This window comes from Carassius carassius, chromosome 22 (assembly GCF_963082965.1).
Source record: "Carassius carassius chromosome 22, fCarCar2.1, whole genome shotgun sequence".
NCBI lineage: Eukaryota > Metazoa > Chordata > Actinopteri > Cypriniformes > Cyprinidae > Carassius > Carassius carassius.
The window spans coordinates 10,397,150-10,406,579 of NC_081776.1; the positions used below are offsets into that span (position 1 = coordinate 10,397,150).

General features: G+C 37.8%; 1 protein-coding gene across 6 annotated transcripts in view; it reads right to left on the reverse strand.

Moving 5' to 3' along the window:
• The window catches only part of LOC132098911 (plasma membrane calcium-transporting ATPase 1), a 35,753-nt gene extending 26,954 nt beyond the window's left edge, over nt 1-8,799 (reverse strand). For 2 of the 6 annotated variants that reach the window (XM_059505189.1, XM_059505195.1), the window contains exon 1: nt 6,144-6,301. The gene's annotated coding sequence lies outside the window, so the exon portion shown is untranslated. Of the gene's footprint in view, nt 1-4,825; nt 5,192-5,437; nt 5,541-6,143; nt 6,302-8,690 lie in introns of those variants that run through there. The other 4 variants (XM_059505190.1, XM_059505194.1, XM_059505191.1 and 1 more) reach the window with 4 other exon arrangements.
• Nucleotides 8,800-9,430: the final 631 nt, after the last annotated feature.

Consider the following 9,430-nt stretch of genomic DNA (forward strand, 5'->3'; position numbering starts at 1 on the left):
ATAAAAAGTTACATTTATGGAATAAAATTAAATAGGATTTTTTGGGAAGGTAAGTCTGGCCAGTTATACAGCAACGCGAATCTGCAGCCACGAGAGGGTGCTCTATACTGCTCAGTGCTCCTGTAGCCTACTACTGAAAACAGAACGCCCTCTCGCAGCTGTAGACGGTAATGTTTTCTCTTGGTTCTTGGTTCTAAATATGATTTATAGTCCAGTGCGATTTATTTATTTTTCCCCGTCATGACGTAATTTTGAACTGATGCAACTAATACTTAGGTGCGACTTATAATCCGAAAAATAATAATAGCCTTATATGAACATATATTACATAAAAAGAAACGATCAACGGACTGTGGGATGGATAAAAAATATTTTATTAATCTCTGATAATCTCAGGTTTCTCTGATCACCCTGGTTTATTCATTAAACTCGTGGCCACGACATTATCACGTTCCCAAGAATTAATCTTGTGGCCACGACAAAACTAAACCAAAAAGACTACAGTAAAAAAAAAAAAAATTCTTACACTGACAGTCATTTTTTAATTTATGCCAGTAGTTATGTAAATGAAAAACGAATTTGCGATCTATATGAAACTTGAGTCGTAGACCTCTTTAATGATGCAAGTTATAGTTTATGAAGTGAATTGCATTATTTTACATTAAAACTAGCAGTAACCCTGAACTAATGTAAACAAAGAACGCTTCTGTGTGCTGGGGTCCTCCACAAGTTAAGAGATTTTAAACAAACACTCGCAGTTAACCAAATGAAACAATACACATTTTAATGCTATAAAAGATTTTCACGGTAACAACCTCTTTATTTTGAGCAAATGCTGCTAATATACATACATTTGTTAATAAAGTAAATAAAATGAAAACATGAATGTTGTAATGCTATTGAATAAAAAGAAACGATCCACTCGAAAGTCTCGCTTATCATGACAGGACCTGGATCGGTGAGCTGTGTCTCGGGCCGATGACGTCACTTCCAGGGAGGCATGTTGTACACGCCCCCATCCCTTGATTCCACCCCCACGTCAAAACAGTGCCACAAAGAGAGATGTGCAGAAAAGTGAAGCGCAAAGGGAAAACGGTATTGCAAGCTCAAACTAGATGGACACGCAAAATAAAAGCAGCATTGCAGATAAATTAATAAACATGACCATGGAAAATATGTATTGCAAAATCATTGCTTTCGCGCTGTTTCATTTATGTTTTGCAATTCTTTATTTTTGTTTGCAAAACTTTATTTTAAAACTTTATAAATTTTTTTGCGTATATATATATATATATATAAATAAATAAAAGGCGTTATTTTGAGTCCAACTGAGAAGATGCGCAAATCCACGTTCATTTTCAGCGTTTATTTGCGCATCTTCTCAGTTAACAACGGCTCTGTGTAGTAACAGCTGCTCTATGTGAAATCACGCACCTGATGGAATTTACCGCTGATTAGAGAACCGGCTTTACTGACGAGATGCGCATTAACGATCGGCCGATCGTGAGCGGAGCAGCCCTAATATCTAAAGAAGTGATTTTCAAAAACAGGTGCCTTTAAGTTGATCGTTATGGTTGCCATTCACAGCACACAAGCCAGCCATTTGCTCCGACCCCTGCCTCCATGTCTGACACGCCACAGTAAATCAGGGATGACTCAAACCATTAAAGTGATGGGATAGTGGGCTTGATGAGGCTTCAGAATTTACATTTGCTTGACTCATTGAGCATCACTTGGTGAATGGATGTGTGCATAACTGACATGACTAAAGCTTCTGTTTCTGTCCAAACACAATCCATTTTATATTTAGATGGACAGTTTTTAAAGACAGCACCTGTAAGCAGCAGTCACACAGTACCAATTACACATTCCTTTGTGGGGAAATGGGATTTCACTAACTGTTTAGAGCATCAAATTGACTGCATCAAAACAAATAATAAATCTGATTGCAAATCAAATTTTAATGAGAACAGAGCCTGAACAGCAATCCTTCATACGCTTGAAGGTGGTAATTTACCCCAGTCATCAGAGGTTGCAGAAAATAATGGTGTATACTGTTCTTATTTACAGCCCTAATTTATATTGCAAACCGAAAGCACATTTGCCCCCAAGAAGACTTTTATCTCCATCATTGATGTCTGATTAAGGCATAAACCATGATGCTAGAGTAATTAAATTGCAACATTATACAAATGTACTAAATAGCACAGCACTCTATTTTTAGCTGTTTATAATAGCTTATGAGGAGTTGAATGTCACCTCAGATTAATGCGACACCAAAGCAGTGGCCTCTTACATAAACAATACTAGAGAGAGGGGCTAAGTTACCATCTTTCCATTCCAGTCAGCATGGAAAACATTCACATTTACTTGGGCTGCACAATTAATTGAATTTCTAATCGCGATTACAATTATGGATGCCACAATTACTTAATCGTTCAAAGCAGCAATTTATTAAGTTTTTTATTTTTTTTTATTTTAGTATAACATAATACCATTCATATTTTTACTTTTTATAGGCCTAATTTAAAGAAGAAACCGATCCGATGTTTAGTTGACATTTGAGGCTTAATACTATTAATAAAAAAAAATTAATAAAAAAATAAAAAAGCATAAAGATTTTTCAGTTAGAGTGATTTCAGCTTGTTTATTTTCATATAAAAATTCGGCATGCAGTTTAGGGCTGGTCCGAATACCATTTTTTGAGTTTCAAGGCTTTGGTAGTAATCCACACTGAATATTTGAAGCTTTGGCGGGAGGGGGCTGAACATATTTTTCTCTCTAACACCGTGTCTACATCAGACGCGGGCGGCACGACAAAATACAATAAAACCTTTTATGCTCTCTACACGGTCACTGAATAGGGCGCACATGGACGACAAAGTCCCGACTGCGTTCTATTTATGACATACTGACACAAATTTCAAATGATTTTCAACGTTTGCTTTGTTGCGTCCAGTGTAGACAGACTTTAGCTGTTGCGGCGCAACAACTGCCGCGTTTAGTGTAGACACGGTGTAAGAAAGGCAAGAATCGTGTTTGTCTGTCTGTTTGAATTTTTGGCAAGAACTGTTCATCCAATCGACTTCACGCATGGCGGCTGTGTTGCTGAGGACCCAAGGGAGTGCAGTGTCGCATTTTGGTGCAATATGGACACGCGACACATTCAGAATGAATAAACTTTTAATAAATGACAGAACAGTGCGGGCAGGGCTTATATGCTCCGAGAACGGACACTGCACTAGTGATACAAAACACACAGGTCTGTTATGAGCAATACTTTTAATAGATAAATTATTATTAGGCTGGGTTACTGTAAAAAAAAAATATTTTTAAGACTGCCGTATTAGCAAGCATTTTCAAAGCAAATAAAGTGCAAGTTTTTATCATTTGCAAAATTACTGATTAACAAGCCGGATAAAAGCAGTTCGTTTTTTTAGACACCAGTAATAGACTATAGGCATACTACTTACAGACCTCAGATGAGGTCCTTTGTGCTGTTGTGGTAGGCCAGTTTCAAATCTATGAAAGGCCATTCAAGAAATTATTCAAACTTTATTTGCGCACACACTATCAAACTCGCTCTCAAACACTACTTTAAGGGCTTTCACACACACCATCAAAGCTTTCACACGCACTATCAAACTCTCTCTTATTCACCACTATACTACCTCTCACACACTATCAAAGCTTTCACACACACTATCAAGCTATCTATCGCACACACAGTCAAACTCTTGCCCACAGACTATAAAACTCTCTCGCACACTCTACCAAACACATTCACACACGCATCAAAATTCCTCGTGCACACAGGTCCAGCTGTTGTGGCCAGTTTCAAAATCGCATGTTTGGTACACTGCCTTTGTCTAATTCTACAGTAAATATTTAACAACAATAGCAGCATCTAAAAGATGCTAAATAACACTGGAAATAATAATATATATTAAAATATAAACATGACAAGACTAACTGTAACTGTTATTTGAATGCAAGCTTCTTCCCACTGTGACCTAATAGCAATTCTACTATAATGCTCTAGAAACTGAATATTTTATTGCATATTAGTATCTTGGTCAAAACATGCTATTAAATCTACAACTAGGCCATGCTCTCTTTTAACTGAGACAGGTTGTCGCTCAGAAATTGCAATGATTAAGATTTTGTACAAAACTGACAGTATTTAGGGTACTCCATATTTGTCTTGGAGAATTTTTTCTCAGGAATGGCTTTTACAATGACATCACACGTTCCTTACAAACACATTTTAGAACTCAAACCCCTTGGGTATTGATCTACACCTGTCAAAAGGTCAATGTACGCCTAATGCATTTTGTGAAAATCACTTACAAATACACCCTTACGAATCAAGTTAGAGAAATCGGAATATACAACAGTAGACTCAAGGTCAAATTCAACACTGTTGTCATATGCAGCGAGGTATTTATCAGGAGCTATAAAAGCTTGAGCAAAAGCAGCAACATGGCAGCGAATGATGTACGCCAAAGAGCAACAGACCTCACACGCTATTTACACAACACCGGGGTCTATCTAGAAATTGTAGGTGTCCTATTCAGTTTCAACACATTAGGCAGACAGTAGACAAAATAAGTCCGCCGATTAGGTTGGCAGTATTGTGTTTTGCACATCTGCTCCTTCAAATACGATGAAGGCAAATTTGACGTGTCGCACAGCGCTTGTTCCAGTCCTCATCCCGAGTCACACATGACAGGAGGAATTAGGACTGTATACTACAACTGTTGACACGAACGCTCCAAGCTTAAAGGGACAGTTCACCCAAACCGCAAGAAAATCACTTACTCACCGTAATGTTGTCACACACCTTACGGAGTGCAGTCAGCCCAGCATTTTTTCCCCATACAATGAAAGTGAATGGAAAGGCACGCGGGTTTGGAGCAATATTTGGTGAGTAACGTTAAACGATGACCAGAATGACATTTTAAGCTTTTTGAACGCTGTCTAAACGGTTGTTGTCAAAGACACATCGAAATGCGATAAATGACGAGCAGATGAGGTTAACGGGTCCAAAAGCAAGTTGACAGCTGAAGCGTCTTCACATTTGGCTTTAGCCTGCTAGCGGTCTCATCTAAGTCATCCTGTCAAACAGGAGTGTAACGTTACTGGTTTGGTCTTGATTATGACACCAGACCAGCATATGGTTACCTTTCCCAAAACTGAAACGGTCTCCAACTTTCCGCCGCAATTCAAAACAGTAGTCTTCGTGTAAAACCCTAAAAATACCCGACTAAAGTCACAAGTCACCGACCGTCAAACTGATAGAGACCGTCGCTTAGCTGAACAAGTTAACGTTAGCTCGTTTGGCCGCATTTCGCTAGAGCGAACCGTTAAGAAACCCAATGTAAAACAATCAACTGTCGCTTCCTGTCAAAAATTAAAATAAAAACTGTAGTTTCACCTGAGTTATAATGCTCTTATCGCAGGGACCCCACGAACGACAGTCAACGGATCTGTAAACGGTCACAACGCGAGCCTTTTATTTGGCGGCTTTCAAAAAAAACATTGACGGCGTTTAAAATAGCATTAGGGTCACGCTGTCTAGGATAACGTGTCAAAAAAACAAATAAAATGTTTAAGCTCATTTTTTATATATATATCGTAAAGGACGTTAAAGATTCAAAGCAAATTTGTTATTTTTTATATCATTATTTCGTAATAAAATCGTGTTATTGTATAAGTAGTATTTATAAAAACATAAGCAGTGTCGCGTCATCGTATATGTAGAAACGCGAAGCGTGCGGTCGAAAACATTTCGCAAGCTTCATACGTAAAAAGCAACTTTCCAGCGTGCACTACACATCATCCCTGCATCTCAACATGGTGCGGTAGATTAAACCCCATTGATTTTCCACACACCCCTCCCCTTGCAGTGACAAAAGGCAGGTGTGGGTTAAAAATGCACAGCAGCCTGGTTACCTTCTTGCTCCTTTCTCTGCCTGCTACCAACTAGCAGGAGTTGCCTAGCCAATTTGGCTAGCTGATAATAACGCAAGCTAACGGACAGCGTGGTGAATGTAGACAGTAAGCGGAGAGGAACCGAAATAAAACGGTGCATTTGAAACGGCCAGTAACACAAACATGCATGCGAGAAATGGTGAAATTACCCTCACAATGCTCTCCGAACGGTGCCTCAGAGATCCCCCTCACTCTCTCGGTCTCCCTCGGACTCACTCTGCAGTCTATCTAGCTCCTCCAATCTGCAGAGAAATCCCTCCCACGGCCGCGCGTCGCTTGAGACATGTGACGCGCGTCAGGAGGACGGCCGCTGACATGCAGGAGGATCCTCATTGGCTGAGACCAGATGTCAATCACGTTATGCGCACCCTCTGCCCAGCGTTTGCTTGCATTAACATAATTTATAAAGATGTTCCTGAGAGCGGTTAGGTGTAAAATAACTTGTTCCGCTTCGTCGTTTATTTTAACTTAAGAAATGACACGCTTTCAGCACGAGCCGGCTCTGTAAGCCCCGCCCACAGTCACAGACGAGTCTTCCCCGCCGGCTAATTAAACCTGACGTCATTTTTTCCATGACGTTTCCCGTTCTCTCCTCGATTCTGATGTGTGTTTGATTCGAAGTGTGTAGAAACAACTTGCTACAGCTGATCTGAACCGGATTAATGCTTTCTGCAGCCTGGATGCTCGCTATCTCAAGAATATGAATTAAACATTTGTCATTTAGTTAATATAGCACTGTTGGTCATTTGAATCAGGTTGAGGTTATCACATAGATAACCAGACAGACTGTGCAAAACATTGTGCAATCCTCTGTTCTTTCTTTATCATGTTAATGGAGTGAACTTGCATCACCAGCATTTCTCTCTCTCTGTATTTTCATCAAACCCATGTCCACTGAAGCACTTGGTTTAGCAACCAGTCTGGCATCTATCTTTAAAAATTGCAGTACAAGCCTGGAGCATTTCTGTTTTTTAACAAACATTATACCAAGTCCTCATGTCAGGGACTACATGTATCAGTGGCGAATTAAAATCGTTGGTTAGGTTAAACAAAATCTGTAATAACAAAATTGTTTACGTTGCTTTGGTCTCTATCATTTTGCATACAGATACCACAGCTTCCTTTAATCATGATGGCATATCCTGTTTCTCAGGTGGATTGCTGCAAGTCTTGCAGTGTAACAATCTGATCTAATCTATTACAAATATGATTAAATATTACTGATTAGGAGACAGTTAATTTTCAAAAACCACCGCCTAACTCTTATTCAACTACAGTACAGGTGAATGATCTGTCATTTAAATGTGAAAGCATTCAGGCTATACATTAGAGAACATACAGCAAAATTAGCAGCTAAATTTTTCAAACATGTTAAATTATCAGAAATGATATTGAAACAAATTATTCATAATTTGTTAATTCATAACTGCACAATGTTACCAGAAAACTGCTTTCTCACACCTGACATCTAAAATGTGCTGAGAAATCCCCTATGCTGTTTGTGGTTTCTTTCTTCACTGCCTCATTTTTGCCATGGTAACCAATGTTGTCATTTGTTTACCATGGTGCACTTGAAAGATGATGCCAAAAGTGGAACTATGTTGTGGGTTTCCACATGAAGGTCTCAGAAGAAGCCGCATCACAATCTTCATTCTGTTCATTCTTTTGATACCTTTCCACTAACATTTACTCATTTGGGGTTTTATTTAAAGTGACTGCATATGTGACATATATATATATATATATATATATATATATATATATATATATATATATATATATATTTACATTTAATCAATTAAATCCCAACAACGTTTATATTATTATATTTTAGCATTAGAAAGGGATCTTAGACATACTGGTGTGGATTAACCATTACAGAAACACACACACACACACACACACACACATATATATATATATATATATATATATATATATATATATATATATATATTAGTGCTGTCAATCGATTAAAAACTTTAACTAGATTAATCACACATTTTTTCTGTGATTAATCGCAATTAATCGCAATAAAAAAGAAATGTTTTTGCACGTTTTTAATATATATTTTTTATGTAATAATTTCACAGTTAAATTTAAATACTTGTTTAAATGACATCTTTTTATGAATGAAGGCCAGTATTACTGATATTAATACAGCTACTGATTTTTTTTTCTTTTTACATTTATTATTAGGCTTCAAAAATATAACAGTTTTTAATTTAAGTAAACTTAAAACAATGCTAACATAAACCCATAATAAATGTCATGTTTACTCCTGCCCTTCCTGTCTTAACAGTTAGGAAATATACAGAAATTTAATAAAGTTATCAAAGTTATATGCAGTCTGCACTGCATAAACTATAAATTAAATAGTTAATCCTTATTAAAGCTACAAAAGTTATTTAGTCAAGAGCAGCGAGTCATTTTCTCTGTTCCGTTTGTTCTTTAACTTTACTGACAGGAAGCTTTATTGGCTGCTGTCCCTTTAAGAGCAGACAGACACGCGGATCTCACACTGTTAAATAATAATAATTATTATTTCAATTAAATTTAGTATAAAACTTCGCTTAGTATGCAGATGGAAGGGTGTTATGTTTCAGGTATTGGTGACTGCTGTGTCTTTCTGATTTTAAGGAATTCTGCTGATTAGGCGGAAGATCATTCCACTATGATGAGGTTCATGCTCTCACCTTTGTGTTTAACCCTTTATAGACTCCTTACCATCCAGTAGCTATAATTTTCTGGGTACCCAATGACCAAGACAGCTCCTGGTTTTACAATCACACAAGGACTTCTGTTCAACCTGCTGGGGAAAAAACAGACAAGATCTTTTTACCTAATGGGTTTTATCATTAACAAACAGGACATCACTACACAAGACCCTCTTCAAGCATTGAGTTTTGATAAACAGGAAAACTTCGACTTTTTAAGACCATGTCATTTTTTACTTGTGTTACGCAAAGGCTCAAAGGTTTGCTAATGTTCAATCAGATAGTGTGGTGCGGGGAGGGGAGGTGTTAGTGAGTGCATTGATTGCTCAGCTTTAGTGCAAGCAGCTTGTAAATGTGGAGCATGTGATGCATATGTTTGCTGTAGGTATCTTTGGAGTATTAGCCCAGACTGCTTTAGTTTGCACCATATTTTCTTTTAAAAGTAACATATAGCCATTGCTTAGACACAAGAGGCTGACAAACAAGTTTCCTTTCAGGCTTCCAAAGCCTCTGAAGTGGAGAGGACATGAATCCTATTTTTATTTGTTCCAGTTTCCACTTCTGCGATTTTTATTTGGAGCCTCTCTCATCGGCAGCACAAAGTGATGCCTGGGCCTTGAGCAGATGTCCCAGCAGCGCACAGATGTGCAAGTGCAGCCACCTTTCTTTTTTTTTACTCCTTAAACATATTATCTTATAAACAAATACATACAGTATGT